The sequence below is a fragment of the Bos taurus genome, chromosome 28, assembly GCF_002263795.3.
Source record: "Bos taurus isolate L1 Dominette 01449 registration number 42190680 breed Hereford chromosome 28, ARS-UCD2.0, whole genome shotgun sequence".
Taxonomy (NCBI): Eukaryota; Metazoa; Chordata; class Mammalia; order Artiodactyla; family Bovidae; genus Bos; species Bos taurus.
Window position 1 is genome coordinate 2,874,286 of NC_037355.1, and position 23,028 is coordinate 2,897,313.

Consider the following 23,028-nt stretch of genomic DNA (forward strand, 5'->3'; position numbering starts at 1 on the left):
GTGGATTGTGTGGTCATCACAGCCTCACCTCTCCTTAACTGTTTTCCACTGAGCACCCAGCCGTCAACATTGAGTACATCACATTCAATTAATCGGCTTACTTCTCTTACCCTTGCAATTTACACACTGAAGACACTGAATCGATTATTTGTTGGAGAGAATTTCCCTTGACTGAGATTTTGAGGACTGTCCCTACAGCGGAGGAGAACATTGTCCCCTGTCCTCCATGCTTCAGCAGACTGGTGGTGGGAAATGGAGGCTGAATTGGTTCAGTCTTTTCTGTTATTTACCAAAGTTCAAAATAATCATTCTCCAAAGGTGACCAACTAGGTTGTTTTGTTTCCCTTAGTGTCACTCAGAAGTCGCAGAAAACTCTATTTCGAAAAGATACACGCACCCCAGTGTTCCATGCAGCACTAGTTCCAATAGCCAGAACATGGATGCAACCTAATGTCCATGGACAGAGGAATGGGTGAAGCTGTGGTACATACATACAACAGAATACTTCTCTGCCATAGAAGGAATGAACCAATGCCATGTGCTTCTCTGGTGGCTCAGAAGAGAATCCGCCTGCAATGCGGGAGATCTGGGTTCGATCCCTGGGTCGGGAAGATCCCTTGGCGAGGGGCAGGGCTACCCACTCCAGTATTCTGGCCTGGAGAATTCCACGGACTGTATAGTTCTCGGGGTTGCAAAGAGTCGGACACGACTGAGTGACTTTTTTACTTTACTTAGTGCCACTTGCAGCAACGTGGATGGACCTAGAGATGGTCACACTAAGCGAAGTCAGCGAGGCAGAGAAAGGCAAACACCGTGTGACACCACCTACACGGGGCTTCCCGGGTGGCCAGTGCAGGAAACATGAGCGATGTGGGTTCGATCCCGGGGTTGGGAAGATTCCCTGGAGGAGAGCATGGCAACCCGCTCCAGTAGTCTTGCCTGGAGAATTCCACGGACAGAGGAGCCTGGTGGCTTATAGTACATGGGGTCCAAGAGTCTGACAGGACTGAGCACTTAGCACTCACATATGCCCTTGCAATAACCAACTGGCTCTGTCGAGGCCATTACCTCAGTGCCCTCAATTTCTGCCCTATGGTCCGGGGTCGGCAGCGAATATTTGCCATGAGAACTTTCTGGAACATGTATGTTCTGTGTTAGGGTCCACAAGGGGCTCATAGTGTATTATTTAAAAATGGCCCATCGTGGTGACCTGACAAACAAGAGATGAACTCCCAGTGGCCACACTGCTCTGGTGGTATCCCGTTTTTCCTGAAGGCAAGGTCCCGTTTTTCCCTGTTGGTGCCAGTTTCTCAAGACTATGTGACCACCCAACTGTGAAACTCCCTCCGACTATGTGACACAAGACCCCAGCTTCGGACTAAAGATAAACTAAGACCCCCTCCCTTCGGGGCACAATAGCCCATTGATAGGGTATAAGAAGGTTTGGCTGTAAAGGGAGAGCACTGGTTTCTCTCTAAAGCCAGTCACTGTCTTTCTTCCCATAGTAAATCTTTCTCTCCCTGAATGCCTGGATCTCTCTTTTTATCTGTGCTTGCCAATCTTCTGGAAGATTTGTTCTAGGTTCTATGAAGACCTACAAGACCTTTTAGAACTAACACCCAAAAAAGATGTCCTTTTCATTATAGGGAACTGGAATGCAAAAGTAGGAAGTCAGGAAACACCTGGAGTAACAGGCAAATTTGGCCTTGGAATATGGAATGAAGCAGGGCAAAGACTAATAGAGTTTTGCCAAGAAAATGCACTGGTCATAGCAAACACCCTCTTCCAACAACACAAGAGAAGACTCTACACATGGACATCACCAGATGGTCAACACCGAAATCAGATTGATTATATTCTTTGCAGCCAAAGATGGAGAAGCTCTATACAGTCAGCAAAAACAAGACCAGGAGCTGACTGTGTGTGGCTCAGATCATGAACTCCTTATTGCCAAATTAAGACTTAAATTGAAGAAAGTAGGGAAAACCACTAGATCATTCAGGTATGACCTAAATCAAATCCCTTATGATTATACAGTGGAAGCGAGAAATAGATTTAAGGGACTAGATCTGATAGATAGAGTGCCTGATGAACTATGGAATGAGGTTCATGACATTGTCAGGAGACAGGGATCAAGACCATCCCCATGGCAAAGAAATGCAAAAACGCAAAATGGCTGTCTGGGGAGGCCTTACAAATAGCTGTGAAAAGAAGAGAAGCGAAAAGCAAAGGAGAAAAGGAAAGATATAAGCATCTGAATGCAGAGTTCCAAAGAATAGCAAGAAGACATAAGAAAGCCTTCCTCAGCGATCAATGCAAAGAAATAGAGGAAAACAACAGAATGGGAAGGACTAGGGATCTCTTCAAGAAAATTAGAGATACCAAGGGGACATTTCATGCAAAGATGGGCTTGATAAAGGACAGAAATCGTATGGACCTAACAGAAGCAGAAGATATTAAGAAGAGGTGGCAAGAATACACAGAACTGTACAAAAAAGATCTTCACGACCCAGATAATCACGATGGTGTGATCACTCACCTAGAGCCAGACATCCTGGAATGTGAAGTCAAGTGGGCCTTAGAAAGCTAGAGGAGGTGATGGAATCCAGTTGAGCTATTCCAAATCCTGAAAGATGATGCTGTGAAAGTGCTGCACTCACTATGCCAGCAAATTTGGAAAACTCAGCAGTGGCCACAGGACTGGAAAAGGTCAGTTTTCATCCCAATCCCAAAGAAAGGCAATGCCAAAGAATGCTCAAACTACCACACAATTGCACTCATCTCACATGCTAGAAAAGTAATGCTCAAAATTCTTCAAGCCAGGCTTCAGCAATATGTGAACTGTGAACTTCCAGATGTTCAAGCTGCTTTTAGAAAAGGCAGAGGAACCAGAGATCAAATTGCCAACATCCGCTGGATCATCGAAAAAGCAAGAGAGTTCCAGAAAAACATCTATTTCTGCTTTATTGACTATGCCAAAGCCTTTGACTGTGTGGATCACAATAAACTGTGGAAAATTCTGAAAGAGATGGGAACACCAGACCACCTGACCTGCCTCTTGAGAAACCTGTATGTAGGTCAGGAAGCAAGAGTTAGAACTGGACATGGAACAACAGACTGGTTCCAAATAGGAAAAGGAGTATGTCAAGGCTGTATATTATCACCCTGCTTATTTAACTTATATGCAGAGTACATCATGAGAAATGCTGGACTGGAAGAAACACAAACTGGAATCAAGATTGCCAGGAGAAATATCAATAACCTCAGATATGCAGATGACACCACCCTTATGGCAGAAAGTGAAGAGGAACTCAAAAGCCTCTTGATGAAAGTGAAAGTGGAGAGTGAAAAAGTTGGCTTAAAGTTCAACATTCAGAAAACAAAGATCATGGCATCCGGTCCCATCACTTCATGGGAAATAGATGCGGAAACAGTGGAAACGGTGTCAGACTTTATTTTGAGGGGCTCCAAAATCACTGCAGATGGTGACTGCAGCCATGAAATTAAAATACGCTTACTCCTTGGAAAGAAAGTTATGACCAACCTAGATAGCATATTCAAAAGCAGAGACATTACTTTGCCAACAAAGGTTCGTCTAGTGAAGGCTATGGTTTTTCCTGTGGTCACGTATGGATGTGAGAGTTGGACTGTGAAGAAGGCTGAGTGCCAAAAAATTGATGCTTTTGAACTGTGGTGTTGGAGAAGACTCTTGAGAGTCCCTTGGACTGCAAGGAGATCCAACCAGTCCATTCTGAAGGAGATCAGCCCTGGGATTTCTTTGGAGGGAATGATGCTAAAGCTGAAACTCCAGTACTTTGGCCACTTCATGCGAAGAGTTGACTCATTGGAAAAGACTCTGATGCTGGGAGGGATTGGGGGCAGGAGGAGAAGGGGACGACAGAGGATGAGATGGCTGGATGGCATCACCCACTTGATGGACATGAGTTTGAGTGAACTTCAGGAGTTGGTGATGGACAGGGAGGCCTGGCGTGCTGCGATTCATGGGGTCGCAGAGTCGGACACGACTGAGTGACTGAACTACCACTAAGGAGAACAACTTTCCAACATGTAGCAATATTTATTCCCAGTGAAAATGAATACACTAATTCTAATGAAAAATTTTTTTCTGTAATGTTACATATTATATATAATTGCTTTACAATGTTGTGTTAGTTTTGTAACCAGGAAGGGTTAATTTTGAATTTATGTTGGAACTGTTTCTGTGACTTTAACCCTTTTTTGTTATTAAACATACATAATGGCCTGCGTCAGGGAGATAACCTGAGCTGCCCTCCCACCTGTGAAGGACTGCAAGCAAGTGAAACACATCCCCTTGCCTGAGGCTTCTCATTCCAGGGGACATTTGCAAGGATTGAATAGTCTTTTTACTTGGTTTCCTCACCTCCCCCCACCCCCCATCTCTGATGTGTGAAAGAACCTTGCAACCAGGTCCTGACAAGAAAGTTATTTTGAGGCACTAGCCTGGCGTCTTCTCTGTCAGCTGGCTCCCCAGCTAAAATCTGTTCCTTGCCTCAGTGCTTCCTCTCTCAGATTCATTGGCCTGTCCTGTGGTGAACTGAGTCAGCCCAGACTCAGTAACAGTTTCTGCTGTACAATGAAGTGAAATAGTTCCAAGTATACATATATCCCCTCCCCCTTGGACCTTCCTCCCTCCCACCTCCCATCCACCCATCTAGGTCAACACAGAGCACCTGAGCTGAGCTTCCCGTGCTTAATTCAAAAGGACGCATGCACCCTAATACAACTTATCAGGAGTATTGTGCTATGGCTATTTTGTTCAAGGAAGCACTTATAGGTAAGGGGAAATAATTCCTTTGTTTTTTCTAATTTAGATTGTTTTACTTACTTAATTCAAAAGGACACACGCACCCTAATACAACTTTTCAAGAGTATTGTGCCATGGCTATTTTGTTCAAGGAAGCACTTAAAGATAAGGGGAAATAATTCCTTTGTTTTTTTCTAATTTAGATTGTTTTACTTACTCCAAGGAGAATTTTCTCCGTTTTCTCTAAATTTATGGAGGTTTTAATATACCTTTGTAAATGTTTAACAAATTTAAGTAACACTCCCCCACTTCTAACCAGTCTATATTCCAACAGAAACCTCATATTTACGACAGATGTATCATCTGCTCTCTCTTGATATTGCTGATGGAGTAAAGAGAAAAAAAAAAAAACAGATAAAGGACGTCTGTGGGTTTGGCCAGCAATAAAGGCAGGTTGGGGTGTAAGATTTTGGATGCCAATCAGAAGCAGATAGAGATACCACCCTCTTTGCACATGGCTGAGGTTGCCTCTCTTGATGCATAAAGACCTGGAAAAAGGAGTTTCTGAGCTTATTCTGAAGGAGAACCCAGCACGATGGGGATTTGGTCCTCTGGTGAGATGCAAGCAAGGGGGACCCAGGCTTTCCCTCCTCACACATCTGCCTTCACTGCTCGGTGGATGGGCAGGATGGCTCACCTGAGCATCAGGAACTCCTGAAAGAAGTTGTGCTGGTTGGTGTTTCTCCAGATGCTTCTAGAATGCTGGGATGCCTTTGGTGGTTTCATGGGAGCTGGCTGGCTGCCAGGGATCAGGATGGGTAGACAGGGTGCTGAGAAGCAGGCAGGGAGGAGTCTGCTGTGCAAGTTGCTCCACCCTCCAGTTCTCAGGAGCAGGTCTGTGTGTCTGCAGTGATGCTCTGAGCAGAGGAGAAGCCAGGAAGCCACTCACGCATATGCATGTTAAGGTGGCTGTGGCAGCAGAGATTGGCTGGAGTTGAGGCAGCCAAAGGCAAGAGGCTTGGCTAGGTGATCTAGGGCCACTTGGCAATGCCGAAATAATCACACGGGTGACCCTTTGTGCCCAGGGTTTGTGCCTGCTGTTTGCAAAGCACTTTATATCTGTTACCATGACTAGTGTTCACGAAATAATTAGGGAAGGTGCAAGGCATAGCTTCTTCTTCTTTTTTACTTTTAACTATCAAGAAAGAAACTTAGAGACAGTAAGAATCTTGTCCGTGTCCATGTAATAGGGAAGAATAAATCTCACTCCATATTAAGTCTGTTTCTTTTAGTTTAGCCTTTGTGTTCCATTGCATGCATTAAGAATGTTGCCATAACCTGAAATACACAGGATAGTCCATTCTCAGAGCCCAAAGGCTCTGACCTTTAAGGGTATAACACTTTTCCTTTTGTATAGACATAAAAAGTTGCAGAGCAGAGAATAACATTTGTCCTGTTGGAGATCTATAGGAATACTCTGACCTGATCTACCTGGACAGCTGTGGGAACAAAGAACTCCTACACCAAGACGTTTGCAAGAATCAACCATGCCCCTCCCTTGTGTGTGTGCTAAGTCACTTCAGTTGCCTGCGACTCTTTGCGACCCTATGGACTATAGCCCACAAGGCCGCTCTGTCCATGGGATTCTCAGGGCATAAAATACTGCAGTGGGTTGCCATGCCCACCTCCAGGGGATCTTCCCAACTCAGGGACTGAACCTGTGTCTCTTTAAGTCTCCTGCATTGGCAGGCGGGTCCTTTACCACTAGCTTTATTTTACCACTGTTTACCATTCTTTACCACTACCACTATTCCCAGTGTTATTTTTCTCTTTTGAAAAAAGTCAAACCTACAGAAATATTGATAGAACAATACAAAGCATGTAAGTACTGTACGCTTATAACCTAGATCTCCACCAATTGCTAACATTTTGTCACATTTGCTTGATTTTTATCTATACATTCTCCCCACCCGCCCCAACCATTTTAAAGTAACTATCTAGAGGGAACTTGCCTAGTGACCCAGTGGTTAAGACTCTACGCTTTCAGTGTAAGGGGTGCAGGTGTGATCCCTGGTCAGGGAACTAGATCCCACAAGCCATGAGATGCAGCCAAAAAAAGAAAAAAGTAACTATCAGGAAAATGGGCTTCCCAGGTGGTGCTAGTGGTAGAGAACCTGCCTGCCAATGCAGGAGACCTAAGAGATCCAGGTTTGATCCGGGTCAGGAAGATCACCTGGAGAAGGAAATAGCAACCCACTCCAGTTTTCTTGCCTGAAAAATCTCATGGACAGAGGGGCCTTGTGGGCTGCAGTCCAGAGAGTCACACAGAGCTGGACACGACTAAAGTGACTTAGCACACACACACATCAAGAAAGTAACTTAGAGAGGGTAAGAAACTTGTCCATATTCATGTAATAGGGAAGAATAAATCTAACTTCTTGCAAAAAAAGCTATGACAAACCTAGACAGCATATTAAAAAGCAGAGACATTGCTTTGCCAACAAAGGTCAGTGTAGTCAAAGCTATGGTTTTTCCCATAGTCATGTATGGATGTGAGAATTGGACCATAAAGAAGGCTGAGTGCCAGAGAATTGATGCTTTTGAACTGTGGTGTTGGAGAAGACTCTTCAGAGACCCTTGGACTGCAAGGAGATCAAACCAGTCAATCTTAAAGGAAATCTAGGGGAACCATGTTTTGCTGCTTTCTCAGGAATGTCTCCTGGAATTTAATCTTACTCATTCTCTCTTCCTTGCTTGCTCTTTCCCCTGCCCTTAAGTTAGCGGTTCTGGCTGACATGTCAGTATTAGCTAGATACTGTTCTGCATGCAGAACAAACTCTCTTATCCTCAAAGACCTTTCTTTACAACTCTCATGTGATTACCTCCAGACTTCCAGGAGGATCCTTAATCCGAGAGTTCTGATCTCTGTCTTGCTTTACTGCTCTTAGTTAAAGATTGTAAGTTACCAATAAATATGCACTCAGCATTTGTGGTTCAGCGGGTAAAGAATCCACCCGCAATGCGGGAGACCTAGGTTTGATCCCTGGGTTGGGAAGATCCCATGGAGAAGGGAAAAGCTACCCACTCCAGGTTTCTGGCCTGGAGAATTCCATGGACTGTATAGCCATGGGGTTGCAAAGAGTAGGAAACAACTGAGTGGCTTTCACTTTAATGGATTTTGGGTTTCCCTGCTGGCTCAGGTGGTAAAGAATCTGCCTGCAATGAAGGAGACCTGGGTTCGATCCCTGGGTCAAGAAGATCCCCTGGAGAAGGGAATGGCAACCCACTCCAGTATTCTTGCCTGGAGAATCCCATGGACAGAGGAGCCTGATGGGCTACAGTCCATAGGGTCACAAAGAGTCCAACACGACTGAGTGAGTAACACACATACATACAGTGTTTTCTAGGGGAGTTGCTCTTCTGCAACTCTCCCTGCACTGTCTCCATTATCCTGTGTGTGAGAATTATTCAGTGCGAAACTGTCACAGAAATCAATCCTGAGTGTTCACTGGAAGGTCTGATGCTGAAGCTGAAGCACCAATAATGGCCACCTGATGTGAAGAGCTGACTCATTAGAAAAGACCTTGATGCTGGGAAAGATTGAGGGCAGGAGGAGAAGGGGATGACAGAGAAGGAGATGGTTGGATGGCATCACTGACTCAATGGACATGAGTTTGAGTAAGCTCTGGGAGTTGGTGATGGACAGGGAAGGCTGGCATGCTGCAGTCCATGGGGTCGCAAAGAGTCAGACAGGACTGAGCAATTGTACAACAATAAAATATAACTCCATATTAGATTTGTTTCTTTCACTTTGACTTTTGAATTCATCCCCAAGTCCAGGACTTTTCAACAGTTTCACCACATAAACCTCCATTAAAAAAAAAAAATAACACAAGAAATTACTTGCTTGCAATAAGGTGCCTCATTCCGGGATGGAGCAGGGGGAGGTGGAGCCCCGCATTTTTATCTAGTTGCGTAGCTGGCAGTGTGTTTATCGAAGACAGCCATCTTCGAAGTACGTGCCTTGGCAAGCAAAGCTGAAGTCAGCCACCTGGATTACAAAAACAAAAAGAAAACCCAGCTGTCAAGGCTGCACTACCCTCCCTTCTCCTTTAGTTGCCTCCTGGCCCCCTGACTGCCTGCTCTCATTTTTGTTTGTTTCATCATGACGATGAAACTGTTCACAAATATACCAGTGACTTCCTCAGTGCTGGGCATAACTGCCTCTCAACACTTTTCAGCATTTGACCTTGTCTGCATTCTTGAAGGTACCAGCTAGTTTGAGAAATCTCAAGAAGAGTTCTTTTGTAGTAGAGGATGCAGACTCACCGTCCACTGCTCTAGAAGGCTAAAAGTTTCAGGGAAGCCACTTCTCTGTCACTATGAGGAAGAAAACACACAAATATAAATGTTCAGAAAAGACTCTGTGACAGTTTGTTCAGGTCCAAGAGAGGTTCTGTTTTTCTAAATGTTTGTGTTATTATCATCATACTGTTGGCATCACATGGAAGAGATGAAAAGCAGGTGGAAATTGGGAATATCGTTACAAATACTCTTTGGAAAAAGAAGATTGATGAGATGGCAGGAAGATTGGCTGGTAGGAAACAGCAGTGCCATTTCAAAGCAAAATCTAACCATCTTCATGGCCAGGGAGAGGAGGAAAACTTGAGGACCCCTCTTGAGATGTCATTTTCTCTGTTTTCTTATGGGGAAAAAAAAATCTTACTGATTCAATCAGAGAAATCAAAGACCTGCCTATACAACTTGCCTATTTCAGTTATTTTAGAATCAAAATGCTTATCTTTGGTAAGTAAAGGTGGAGAAGTTATGGAAAGAAACCTGACTCTAACTATAAACTGAATAGATGGAAGAGTGGGAATAAAAACAAATTAAAACAATATTGCAATGAACTCTCAACTTTCATTTAAAAAAATATATGATGATGTTTTTCAACTTTTCACATTCAACATATCAGTATATTGTGACAAAATGAAAAATCAATTTCAGCTGTGTATATTTTAAACATTTACCTAAAATGATTTGAACTCACCAACCTAAAAGCCCAGATGAATGTATTAAACTGCTTATTGTATTTTTTATGAATTAAAACTTTATTTTATATTATGTTATAGACAGGACACAGTTCTGTTTGGTGACATTTGGCATAGAAAATTGAACTGAACAGTGGTTTAATTAGAACAGTAAATAATATGGGTTTAATTAGCCCTTATTCCCGATGACAGACTTGGTCAGTTGCCAGATATCTATATTTTCATTTCACTTGACTCTTGCTGAAATATTGCCTCTAGTAGAGCTGCTTGCTGCTGCTGCTCCTGCTGCTAAGTTGCTTCAGTCGTGTCCGACTCTGTGCGACTCCATAGACGGCAGTCCACCAGGCTCCACTGTCCCTGGGATTCTCCAAGCAAGAACACTGGAGTGGGTTGCCATTTCCTTCTCCAATGCATGAAAGTGAAAAGTGAAAGTGAAGTCGCTCAGTCGTGTCCGACTCTTAGCCACCCCATGGACTGCAGCCTACCAGGCTCCTCCATCCATGGGATTTTCCAGGCAAGAGTACTGGAGTGGGGTGCCATTGCCTTCTCAGAGTAGAGCTGCTTATTGTGCTATAAATAGATGACTTGATAAGAAGCCAGAAACCCACTGATGGGTGAGACGTGGGTAAAAATTATTGGAAAACCTCCTCCTTGCTAGGAGTCATTATTTCTTCATTTCACATGTGAAGGTCCTTTCTACAGATCCCACTCTTAATTTAATTTGTTATTTGTTTTTCGGGTGTTTTTTTTTTTTTTGGTTGGATGAGGTAACTTGGCCTAAAGGCTTAAGGAAATCTGTGTAATATCTAGTGGAGTCCCTTGCTTCAGTTTATTAGATGTCAGGGTTTCCTGCATAAACTCTCCCGGCCTCTAAGGTAGAACTCACCTATGAAGTCCTGTCTGACTCGAGCTTTTCTGTATGCCAACTGGATGTGGTATTGTTTGTTTGCTTGCTTGTTTTTGATTAAAATATTAAAATGTTGGCTTTACAAAAGAACTTTACAAAATGCAGAGACACAAATACAAAAGAAGTAAAATAGCTCAGTATCCTTCCACCTAGAGGTAGCGGCTGCTAACATTTTAATATATTTAATAACATTTTAATCAACCTCTAATTCCCTTCCTAGGCATGGACACACTTACCTGTATTAAATGTGGTAAGGCTTACATTCTTCTCTAACTATTGCCTCTTATCCCCAAATGTTTAAAAAGACATTTCTAAATCCATATAAATTCAGAAAAAACTAAAATCCATCCTTCACTCCTTGTCCTGTTCCCTCCATCCTTAGAGGCACTTTGGTGGGTTTTCTTCCAGCCCATATGTTTGTGCTTTTACTACTGCATTTTCATGTGGATATTAACATTGGGTGGTATTGTTTAGTCACTAAGTTGTGTCTGACTCTTTGCAACCGCATGGACTGTAGCCTTCCAGGCTCTGTCCATGGGATTTCCCAGGCAAGACTATTGGAGTGAGTAGCCATTTCCTTCTCTAGGGGATGTTCCTGAGCCAGGGATAGAACCTGCCTCTCTTATGTCTCCTGCATTGGCAGGCAGATTCTTTACCATCCCTTTATCTATAGGTGAGATAGAAAATTCTATGTGTGTTTCTATTTTAATGTAATTAAATCTGTCAGTCTTTTCCTTTGGGATTTCTACCTTGGTTGATGTATCTAGGACAATCTTTGTTGCATCAAGTCTGTGTGACTTTTAATCTATAACTTTTTTACTATTTTACAGTGGTCAAACAACTCCATTTAGAAAAAATTATTTCCAGAAGATATGTCTTTTCTATGGTTTAAAAAAAAAAAACAAATGGGCATTTACAAGATATATGATTTTCTAACTTGACTTTATCATACTTCAGCAACCTCTTCCTATCTAGAAGGCCTAGATATAGCGCGAGTTTCCTTTTGCAAGGTTGAGTGAAAAGTTGAGAGCAGCTTTTTCATATTATAGACATAGGCTTTCTGTAAATGGACAGTCAGTCTTCCCAAAGGGCGATGGGCAGTTCCTATTGGCTGCATGCGGTAAGTTATTCCACCATTTCTATTAATATCTTTCGATGTCAAGGTCTTGGTAGAACCACCACCAACTGCCGAACCGTTAATTTCTATCCTTTGCCCACCGTGGCTCCGCTCACCTTCTGAGCCATTAAGGTCTTCATCAGTCTCCACGCGTGAGCGGTCACCTCAGGTACCGGATCCGCGCGGGTCCAAGGCGTCCACGCCCACCCGCGAGGGCCTGAGTTTGAGTAAACTCCAAGAATTGGTGATGGACAGGGAGGCCTGGCATGCTGTGATTCATGGGGTCACAAAGAGTCAGACACGACTGAGTGACTGAACTGAAATGAGTCAAGCCATGGAAGAAAACAGAAGAGGACACTCAATACACCTGTGAGCCCCTGGGAGATCTCAGATACCTATTCAGAACTACAAATGAGTGCCACCATTCTAACGAAAACCCCAAAATTAAGTTTCTGGGGATAAGATTTCTCAGGACAGCTCTAAAGAGCCAACACAGCTTGTCAGGGGTTGTACTCCAGAACAGACAGGAGATAGATCTTCTGAACCCTGAACAAGGAGGGACTTGAGCCATCTGAATGATAAGTGTTGTTTCTGGGTAAATACCTCTAGCTAAGTTAAAGAAAGTCTCACAGTCCTCAAGAAAAACATTCAGACCCCACAGGATCTTAAAGAAGGAGCTGGAGAGTTCTCTGGGTGGCTACAATCTCTCTTTGGGGGATCTTCCTGGTGATGGGAATTTGGAGTTGGCTGATGCCCCTACTAGTCTCTGTTATCACCATATTTATGCTGCTTATGATTGCTCCGTGTATTATCAATTGTCTAACCCATTTTGTCTCTGCCCAGGTCAACAAGCTACAACATGCAGTGCCAGTTCAACAAGGATATGTAAAACTATAGCCGACCACAGAAAATATCACTCACCCTTAGATGGACGCTGCTATAAGGACTCTGAGGCCTGAGACTAGCAAGAGGGGGAGGCCCAATGCCCCTCACCATCCCAGTTCAGCAGCAAGTAGCCAGAAAGACCTCGATGCCCCTATTCCCAAAGAATTGGGCCTCCCATCTCTTGAGGGGGGGATGTTAGGTAGTTAGAATAGGAAAAAAAAGAGTACAGAATGGTGGTGGCTAAAAAACAAGGACGGGAAAAGCCCATGAAAATAGAACAAAGGAAGGGCCGAGGACCAGAGTGAGAACCTCCGGTAGAACAAACAGCATTCAAGGCTAGCCCAATTCACATAGGCCAGGCCCAGGGGGAGGAGAAAAACATATAAAAAGAGGAGTCAGAGGGCCAGGGGTCTCTCTCTCTCGCCTCTTGTGTCTTTTGGGTCAGCATGCCCTCATGCCTCAAGGATGTATTTTCCTTTGTTTTCTAAATAAAACTCAGGTGTAACATGGAGCTGTAACACTGACCAGTCCAAGGGCTGTAACGCTGGTCTGTTGTTTCAAAGTTTTGTTGTGACGACAGAACTGAGGAAATCACACACTCACCCAACACTTCCTCTGGCCCTGGCCTCTCACGCGTGCTATGGTTGGCCGTCTTGCACTGGCTGTGGCTTCCTGGAGTTGCTCCTTAAGTTGCTGGCCTGCTCTCCTTATTGAACATTCAAGTGCTTGAGTAAAGGGCCTGCTGCCAACTTGGGGCCAGATCCTTTGCTTGTTGGTTGGATTAGGGGCCAGATGCCTTGGTAGGGCCTAGGGGTGAGGCAGATGACCTTAAGTGACTCTTCTGTTGGCTCCTGCTATTGCAGGACACGATGGGCGGTCATGATTCTGGCTGGAGTACCCTTAGTTTGTTAGAGAGCACGTAAGACGGAGGGCCCTGGCCCATGTAACCAGACACCTTAGGAGACAGCTTCCCCAAAGCAGGGTTCTATATTGTGACCCTGGCATGGATGGGTCTAGAGAGGTGGGAGAGCACAGAGGTGTTTGCATCCGCCCCCCGCCTGCTGGTAATACTGTAATATCTCTGGTTGTGGGGACTGGGGAAGCCCTTTAGCAGCCTTGTTGGAAGTGGAATGGGGGTTGCAGGGCTGATCTGTAATTAGGCCTCTTGTATAGCCATGGCTGCTAGGCTCCTCTTAGGCTTTGGCATAGTTACTGCCACAAGTCAGCTGTGAGTCTTCACTGGATCTTGTCTTTTTTTGTCCTGGAAAATTGGTTTGCAGAAAGGAAAGGAGAAAACCCTTACCATTACTCAGCTGATTTCATGAAATGTAGCAGATGGAATGTGTTTTCTGAAGATCTCTTAATTTGAAAAATATATTCTTTAACTGACAGATAGATCATAGTTCGTTTGTGATTTACATAGTCTAGAAATATCAAAATGTGATGAAAAGAATTTTCAAATATGTGGAGTACTTTTAGGTATTAATATTTTAAAATGTCTTTTATGATTAGAAAGGAAAAATACCTTTGGACTTGATTTCTTAAACTCGGAGCTTTCCTAATTCAAATTCTTCTGCATTGGACTTAGGGCATTATTTTGATGCTGAATAGTACTAGATGGGAAGAATCAGAGGAATCTTCGTTCAGTTGCAGCACCGCCTCCTCAGGACCCTGGGGTAGTTGCAGGAGAAGAGTGGTCTACCGGCAATGACTGCTGTGGAATCAGGTGGATGTGACACGGAGTGGATCCCAGCTGTTTAATAGCTCTGTGGGCTTTTCAACAATTTATTAATACTTCTCTCGGCACCTTTATATAAAACTTGTTTGTTTAGGCATGATGATACTGATTATAAAAACAGTGATTGTGTGTTTTCTACCTATATCCATGCCCTTTGCAATATGATTATACACCTGGTTCTGTAAAAAGTGAAACAAAAGATGGAGAGACAGAAATCTGTCCTTTCAACTTTGGGTTGAGGCTGGTCTCATGTGCTTTGGCCAGAAAAATGCAGTAGGTATGACCCTGACAGCTTTGGGCCTAGGCTGGAAAGATCTTGAATGTTTTGCTTTTTCTCTGGATCCCTGCTCTCCATGAAAACAAGCCCATATGAGCTTGCTGGATGACATCCGGGTGCCCAGGTGGCACCCAGATCAACCCCAGTAGAGCACCCTAATCAACAAGCAGCAGACCACACACTCACCTTGGTGTCCAGGTGAAATGAACGAATGGCTCGGCTAAGCTAAGCTCACTGTGCTGACCATGAGTTCAACCATGAGCTAACTAGGTTTTGGGGTGGTTTATCATGCAACAGTAGCCAATTAGCACGCACAACCAATTAACATGCACACCCATTCCAAGCTGGATGCCAGGTCCAGTGGCTAAGATTCCTAGCTCCCAATGTTGGGGGCCTGAGTTCGATCCCTGATCAGGAAACTAGACCCCACATGCCCCAACTAAATAAATAAATTAAAAACCCTCCTCCATCTATGTACGTCCATGTACTGACACAGCCCACAGAGGGGCACTGTTAATGTGTTTGTGGATTTCCATACCAGGCACAGGAAGAACGGTGGAGAAAAGGAGAGAACAAAGCAGTCTGGCTCCGAGTCCTCACCAGAACTGGGATCACAAGTCCTTGCACAGGGTAGATCATACATTCTTCCTGGCTGTTAACTTCCCCTACTGCAGCTGCTGCTGCCAGCTTCCACCCCATGCTACTGCAGGGCAGTTGTGATCTTGTCCGCCAACACCAGCCCACTTGTGGTGGCAGCATGGCTCTGTGATGGAGAGGACTGTGAAGGCAAGTTCAGGCTGAGGAGGAGGGAGGCCTCTGCCACCAGCTTCTGCATCAGCTCCATTTCCAAGCACTGCCCTCCTTCCCTGTTGCTCCCACTCATAAGGAGGCACTCAAGAGCTTCAACCAACAGAACCTGGGCATTCAGGGAGCTTCCCAGTTAGAGAACTTTCTCATTTCACCATCGCTGCATGTATCTGATTAGGATATATTTGCAAACACAGACATTTATAGGTACTCTGTTTGTGTTTTGGACTTGCACCCTGACCCAAAGTTAATTTAGTTAAAAAAATACTGAAAAATTTTTGAAGAGTTGATCATTAAATTCGCTACTTCTCTTATTTCTAACTTTACTGCATTATGACTTGGAAATGTAATATGTAAAATTCGTGTCCTTTTTACTAAGTATATCCTTTTGTTTACAGGATATGCATTTATTTATTAGCAAGACTGTTGGCTCAGGTTTTTTAATAATTCATATTGTTACCACAATCTTTTGGGTTTCTACATACAGGTCAGTTATGTTTCCAGTTTTAAGTGCTTTAAAAAAAAAAACATTCTGGCCCTTCATTCTCTCTCTTAGACTTTCTCTCTAGAGTCCCTGATCTAATACCTTTTTTTGTCAATTAAGACTGCTTTGGCAGGCTTCCTTTGTGGCTCAGACGGTAAAGAACCTGCCTGCAATGTGGTAGATCCGGGTTCCAGCCCTGCGTTTGGAAGATTCTCCTGGAGAAGGCACTGGCTACCCACTCCAGTATTCTTGCCTGGAGAATTCCATGGACAGAGGAGCACGGCGGGGTACAGTCCATGGGGTCGCAAAGGACACGACTGAGAGCGACTAATACTTTCACTTTCAGCTTTAGATGCCCAGCCAGCCGGGTCCAGAGGGAAGATTTATGGCGGTCCAGAGGGCGAGAGAAAAAGGTGGCCTTCAAAAGGCAATTCCAGGTTCCTAAGTACCAGGTACTGTAATTCTGTTTTAAACTGGACTTTCTGTTTCAGACACCCAGCGTGGGGCTTCAATGAGTTCTCCGTAAAGATCTGAGTAACTACAGAGGCTCCCCACGCCAGCCTCACTGCACTTGGCGGCGGAGCTGGGACGAAAGGAGAAGGTGTGGCCAGAGGAGCGCGCAGAGCGGCAGCTGAGCTAGCCAAGCTCCAGGAACCCCAGGCTGTGCTGCGCTGGCTGCCGGAAGTGCAAGCTGCTTGCTGGTCAGCGAGAAATCCAGTCTCACCACCAGCATCTCGTGGAGACGTACCTGTCTGCAGGGTCACTCCAACCACCGTGGGCTCGCCGCCTCGCTTTGTCTCCGCAGGCAGGAGATGGTGGGGAAGAAACCGCACTCCTCTTTGCGTGGCAGGACCTCCCTCCGCCCACGCGGGGGGAAGGCGGGGTCGGTGGGTGGGGCCCTCGCTGCGCATTCTGGGAGCTGTGGTCTCAGCTGCTGCACCGGTGGCTTGCAGGGCTGTAGGACTACAATTCCCGGTTGCACAGGGTAGGGCGTGGGGGTGGTGCCCAGCCGTCCGCGCTCTCAGAGGGGGCAGGGCAGGAGGCGGGGCTGTCGCAGCGCATTCTAGGAGCTGTGGCGTCTTCGCCAGCTGTAGCAGGTGCCTTGGGGAGGTTGTTTAGTCGCTCATTCCTGTCCAACTCTGTGACCCCATAGGATGCGGCACACCAGGCTTCCCTGTCCTTCGCTATCTCCTGGAGTTTGCTCAAACTCACGTCCATTGCATCAGTGATGCCGTCCAACCGTCTCATTCTCTGTTGTCCCTTTCTCCTTCTGCCCTCAATCTTTCCATGCATCAGGGTCTTTTTCAATGAGTCGGTACTTCCCATTAGGTGCTCAAAGTATTGGAGCTTCAGCTTCAGCATCGGTCCTTCCAATGAATATTTAGGATTGATTTCCTTTAGGATTGATTGGTTTGATCTCCTTGCTGTCCAAGGGACTTTGGAGGGTCTTCTCCAGCACCACAGTTCAAAAGCATCAGTTCTTTGGCACTCAGCCTTCTTTATGGTCCCAACTCTCACATCCATACATGACTACTGGAAAAACCATAGGTTTGACTATATGGACCTTTGTTGGTAATGTCTCTTTTTTAATACGCTGTCTATCTTTGTCATTGCTTTTCTTCCAAGGAACCAGCGTCTTTTAACTTCATGGCTGCAGTCACCGTCTGAAGTGATTTTGGAGCCCAAGAAAATAAAGTCTATCACTGTTTCCATTGTTTGCCATGAAGTGAGGGGACTGGCGGAGAAGGCAATGGCACCCCACTCCAGTACTCTTGCCTGGAAAATCCCATGGACGGAGGAGCCTGGTAGGCTGCAGTCCATGGAGTCGCTAGGAGTCGGACACGACTGAGCGACTTCACTTTCATTTTTCACTTTCATGCACTGGAGAAGGAAATAGCAACCCACTTAGTGTTCTTGCCTGGAGAATCCCAGGGATGGGGGAGCCTGGTGGGCTGCTGTCTCTGGGGTCGTACAGAGTCAGACACAACTGAAGCGACTTAGCAGAGGGGACTGGATGCCATTATCTTCATTTTTTGAGTGTTAAGTTTCTTCTTTACTGCTTTTTTTAAAATTTAAATTTGTTTATTTTAATTGGAGGCTAATTACTTTACAATATTGTATTGGTTTTGCCATACATCAACATGAATCTGCCACGGGTGTACACATGTTCCCCATCCTGAACCCCCCTCCCACCTCCCTCCCCATACCATCCCTCTGAGTTATCCCAGTGCACCAGCCCCAAGCATCCTGTATCCTGCATCGAACCTGGACTGGCGATTTGTTTCTTATATGATATTATACATGTTTCAATGTCATTCTCCTAAAGCATCCCACCCTCGCCCTCTTCCACAGAGTCCAAAAGACTGCTCTATACATCTGTGTCTCTTATGCTGTCTTGCATACAGGGTTATCGTTACCATCTTTCTAAATTCCATATATATGCGTTAGTGTATTGTATTGGTGTTTTTCTTTCTGGCTTACTTCACTCTGTATAATAGGCTCCAGTTTCATCCACCTCATTAGAACTGATTCAAATGTATTCTTTTTAATGGCTGAGTAACACTCCATTGTGTATATGTACCACAGCTTTCTTATCCATTTGTCTGCTGATGGACATCTAGGTTGCGTGCATGTGCTGGCTATTATAAACAGTACTGCAATGAACATTGGGGTACACGTGTCTCTTTCAAGTCTGGTTTCCTCAGTGTGTATGCCCAGCAGTGAGATTGCTAGGTCATAAGGCAGTTCTATTTCCAGTTTTTTAAGGAATCTCCACACTGTTCTCCATAGTGGCTGTACTAGTTTGCATTCCCACCAACAGTGTAAGAGGGTTCCCTTTTTTCCACACCCTCTCCAGCATTTATTGCTTGTAGACTTTTGGGTAGCAGCCATTCTGACTGGCGTGAAATGGTACCTCATTGTGGTTTTGATTTGCATTTCTCTGATGATGAGTGATGTTGAGCATCTTTTCATGTGTTTGTTATCCATCTGTATGTCTTCTTTGGAGAAATGTCTATTTAGTTCTTTGGCCCATTTTTTGATTGGGTCGTTTATTTTTCTGGAATTGAGCTGCAGGAGTTGCTTGTATACTTTTGAGATTAGTTGTTTGTCAGTTGCTTAATTTGCCAGCTTTTTCACTCTCCTCTTTCATCTTCATCAAGAGGCTCTCTAGTTCTTCTTCATTTTCTGCTATAAGGGTGATGTCATCTGCATATCTGAGGTTATTGATATTTTTCCCAGCCATCATGATTCCAGCTTGAGCTTCATCCAGCCTGGCATTCACATGATGTACTCTGCATATAGATTAAATAAGCAGAGTGACAATATACAGCCTTGATGTAGTCCTTTCCAAATTTTGAACCAGTCCATTGTTCCACGTCTATTTCTAACTGTTGCTTCTTGTCCTGCATACAGGTTTCTCAAGAGGCAGGTAAGGTGGTCTGATATTACCATCGCTTTAAGAATTTGCCATAATTTGTTGTGGTCCACACAGTCAAAGGTTTTATCATAGTCCATGAAGCAGAAGTAAATGTTTTTCTGTAATGAGAAGCTAACAGGCAGGAAGACAGGGGATCTCCAAATGGAGGAAATAGGCTGCAAGTGTCAGACATTTTTTTATCTCTCTCTTAAGCGGCAGGCGGAAAGAGACAAGCGTTAGATTTTTTCCCCTTCTCTATACAAGTTTAAAAAGAGGTTTCTTTTAAAATCCTGTGTTGCCATAACGACACCCGGCTCCACTTGAACTTAACTTTTCTCAAACCTTGTGCTAACCAATGCATTTTTCTTATGGAAATGTTTGTCTTAAGCTATGGTAATGAAATACGTATTTACTCTAGACTCTGTCTTCAAGTCAGTTCTGCCTAAGACTCAGAACCGACTTGACAAACCAGTATGTTTTACTCATACATCATTCTCCTAATCTAATGAAACTCTATATTTACTTGGAAACCTGCCTTTCTTCAAGATCATGTCAACCATTTTATGGCCCGGGATGACTCATCTGGTGCCAATATTATCTCAAAATACATGTTGTGGGTGAGGGGTCTGGTGCCACTCTGAATTTTGAGACATCTCCTTTCTATAGCTAGTAGCTATGTAACATCCGGCTAAAGACTAGCAGGGGGGCACTCTTTCTGCCCCATTCTGATGTCTATGTCAGAAACTTTCTCTATCTCTTTTATACTTTAATAAAACTTTATTACACAAAAGCTCTGAGTGATCAAGCCTCGTCACTTGCCCCAGATTGAATTCTTCTCCTCCAGAGGCCAAGAATCCCAGTGTCTTTCATGGTTCACCAACAACCTTTCAATTTCCTTTCTTTTCTATGATCCAACAGATGTTGTTGGCAATCTGATCTCTGATTCCTCTGCCTTTTCTAAATCCAGCTTGTACATCTGGAAGTTCTCAGTTCACATATTGTTGAAGCCTAGCTTGAAGGATTTTGAGCATTACCTTACTAGCATGTGAAATGAGTGCAATTGTGCAGTAGACTGAACATCCTTTGACATTGCTCTTCTTTGGGATTAGACTGAAAACTGACCTTTTCCAGTTCTGTGGCCACTGCTGAGTTTTCCAAATTTGCTGGTATATTGACTGCAGCACTTTCACAGCATCATCTTTTAGGATTTGAAATAGCTTGGCTAGAATTCCATCACCTCCACTAGTAAGGCATCCTAAGGCTCACTTGACTTCACACTCCAGGATGTCTGTCTCTAGATGACTGATCACACCATCATGGTTATCTGGGTCATTAAGACCTTTTTTGTATAGTTCTTCTGTGTGTTATTGCCATCTCTTCTTAGTATCTTCTGCTTCTGTTATGTACACAACATTTCTGTCCTTTATTGTGCCCATCTTTGCATGAAAATTCCCTTTGCGTCTCTAATTTTCTTGAAGAGATCTCTAGTCTTTCCCATTCTATTGTTTTCCTCTATTTCTTTTCATTTATCACTGAGGAAGTCTTTCTTATCTCTCCTTGCTCTTCTTTGCAACTCTGCATTGAGATGGGTATCTCTTTTCTTTTCTCCTTTGCTTTTGCTTCTCTTCTTTTCTCAACTATTTGTAAGGCCTCCTCAGGCAGCCATTTTTTCTTTTTGCATTTCTTTTTCTTGGTGGTGGTTTTTTTCACTGCCTCCTATACAAATGTTATGGACTTCCATCCATAGTTCTTCAGGCACTCTATCATATTGAATCCCTTGAATCTATTTGTCACTTCCACTGTATAATCACAAGAGATTTTATTTAAATCGCACCTGAATGGCCTAGTGGTCTTCCCTACTCTCTTCCATTTAAGTCTGAATTTTGCAATAAGGAGTTCATGATCTGAGCCACAGTCAGCTCCCAGTCTTGTGGGGCTGCTTGACTGCCATTTCCAGAATGTGCAGGGCTGGGAGCGGTTCCTGGCCCTCCTGTGCACAACAACGGGCGGGGCTGTGGGTGCCAGATTGCAGTTGGAGGCTGGGGTGCCTGTGGAGTCCTATCCTACCTATCACTCCACATCCTCCCCTGTGAAATGAGGCGTCGGGAGGAGAAGAAGGGGCTTCAGTTCAGTTCAGTTCAGTTGCCCAGTCATGTCCGACTCTTTGTGACCCCATGAATTGCAGCACGCCAGGCCTCCCTGTCCATCACCAACTCCCGGAGTTCACCCAGACTCACGTCCATCGAGTCAGTGATGCCATCCAGCCATCTCATCCTCTGTCGTCCCCTTCTCCTCCTGCCCCCAATCCCTCCCAGCATCAGAGTCTTTTCCAATGAGTCAACTTTTCGCATGAGGTGGCCAAAGTAATGGAGTTTCAGCTTTAGCATCATTCCTTCCAAAGAACACCCAGGACTGATCTCCTTTAGAAAGGGACTTAGAGGGGTGTAAAGGCTGAGATTTGCAGCCTGCAGCCTGCCCTGCGCATCTCGGTTTTGTCCCAGATCAGATTTTGACCTTCCTACTACCACCTGTCTTTGCAGCTTTGTTCATTCTCCAGTCTGTGTGCCCAATACAGGCCCAGAAAACTACGCTTTTCTTTTCTAAACTGTTTATGGTAACTGGTTTGATATCTGAGAAACTATCTTTTGCTTGCTGACCTCCTCTTCTTCCACCCAAAGTGTACCCCTTTGGGGAGAAGGTCATCACAGTGGCCCTGTTCAAAAGCACAACTAAAGAGCAGGAGAGGAGTGTGGACTGGGGCTTCGCAAAATACCACCCGAAAGACACACCAAGTGCATTTTTCGGAAATTTGGATGTTGAGCCATTTAGTCTGCTGAGACATGAGTCGCCTCAGTTCCCAAGCAAGTATCTGGTAGGACGTTGTCACCAACCCAATTAAGTGGTGAGGTCTCAAAAAAAAAAAAAAAAAAAGAGAGAGAGAGAAAAAAATCAACCTTAAGATGTTAATGGTTTAAGGGTTTTGTTTTGCTCTTTATTTTTTAATGCTCTAAATTGATCTTGTCAGGCCGACTGGCCAGTTTCTCAGAGACACAGGTGATGACCCAGGTGCTTAGGAGCAGGCTGATGTTCCCATTTTGAGATGGTGAGTTTCAAGGTATAGCACACTTAGCAGCATTTGAGTCACAGCAAGTGTAACATCTCTGCTTTGGGTGGAAAGCTCATCAGAGACAGCAGTTAGGGGTGTGTACCTTCACTTTTCCTTTCTGATCTGTTGAATTTTTCTGTTTAGAAAATGGAAATATCTGGGAGCACTTCTGCTTCCAGGTAATCTGTTAGTAACGGATGTCTCTAAATTCTTTATGCTGTAAGGGACAGTTCTTTTGCTCCAGCATAGCACCAGGATAAACAAATCAAGGGATATTCAGCTGTACATATTTACTTAAAAATTTGAGTACTGAAAAGAACAGGACATAAAATATGGGTATATCTTGTTTTATTGTTTTTCAGTGATTGTGCTTTGCAGATACTGAGTTTTTTTCTTTTTCTTTTCTTTCTTTTTTTTTTTTTTTTTACATATTGAAGGTTTGTGGCAACTCT

General features: G+C 44.2%; 1 protein-coding gene across 6 annotated transcripts in view; it reads right to left on the reverse strand.

The window, feature by feature from the left end:
• LOC100337323 (uncharacterized) overlaps positions 1-16,913 on the reverse strand; it is a 47,710-nt gene extending 30,797 nt beyond the window's left edge. The window contains exons 1-4 of one of the 6 annotated variants that reach the window (XR_009493223.1): positions 16,801-16,913; positions 13,350-13,553; positions 9,116-9,166; positions 8,690-8,837 (exon numbers count right to left, since the gene is read on the reverse strand). The gene's annotated coding sequence lies outside the window, so the exon portion shown is untranslated. The other 5 variants (XR_009493224.1, XR_009493225.1, XR_003033071.2 and 2 more) reach the window with 5 other exon arrangements.
• Between the last annotated feature and the right edge of the window lie 6,115 nt (positions 16,914-23,028).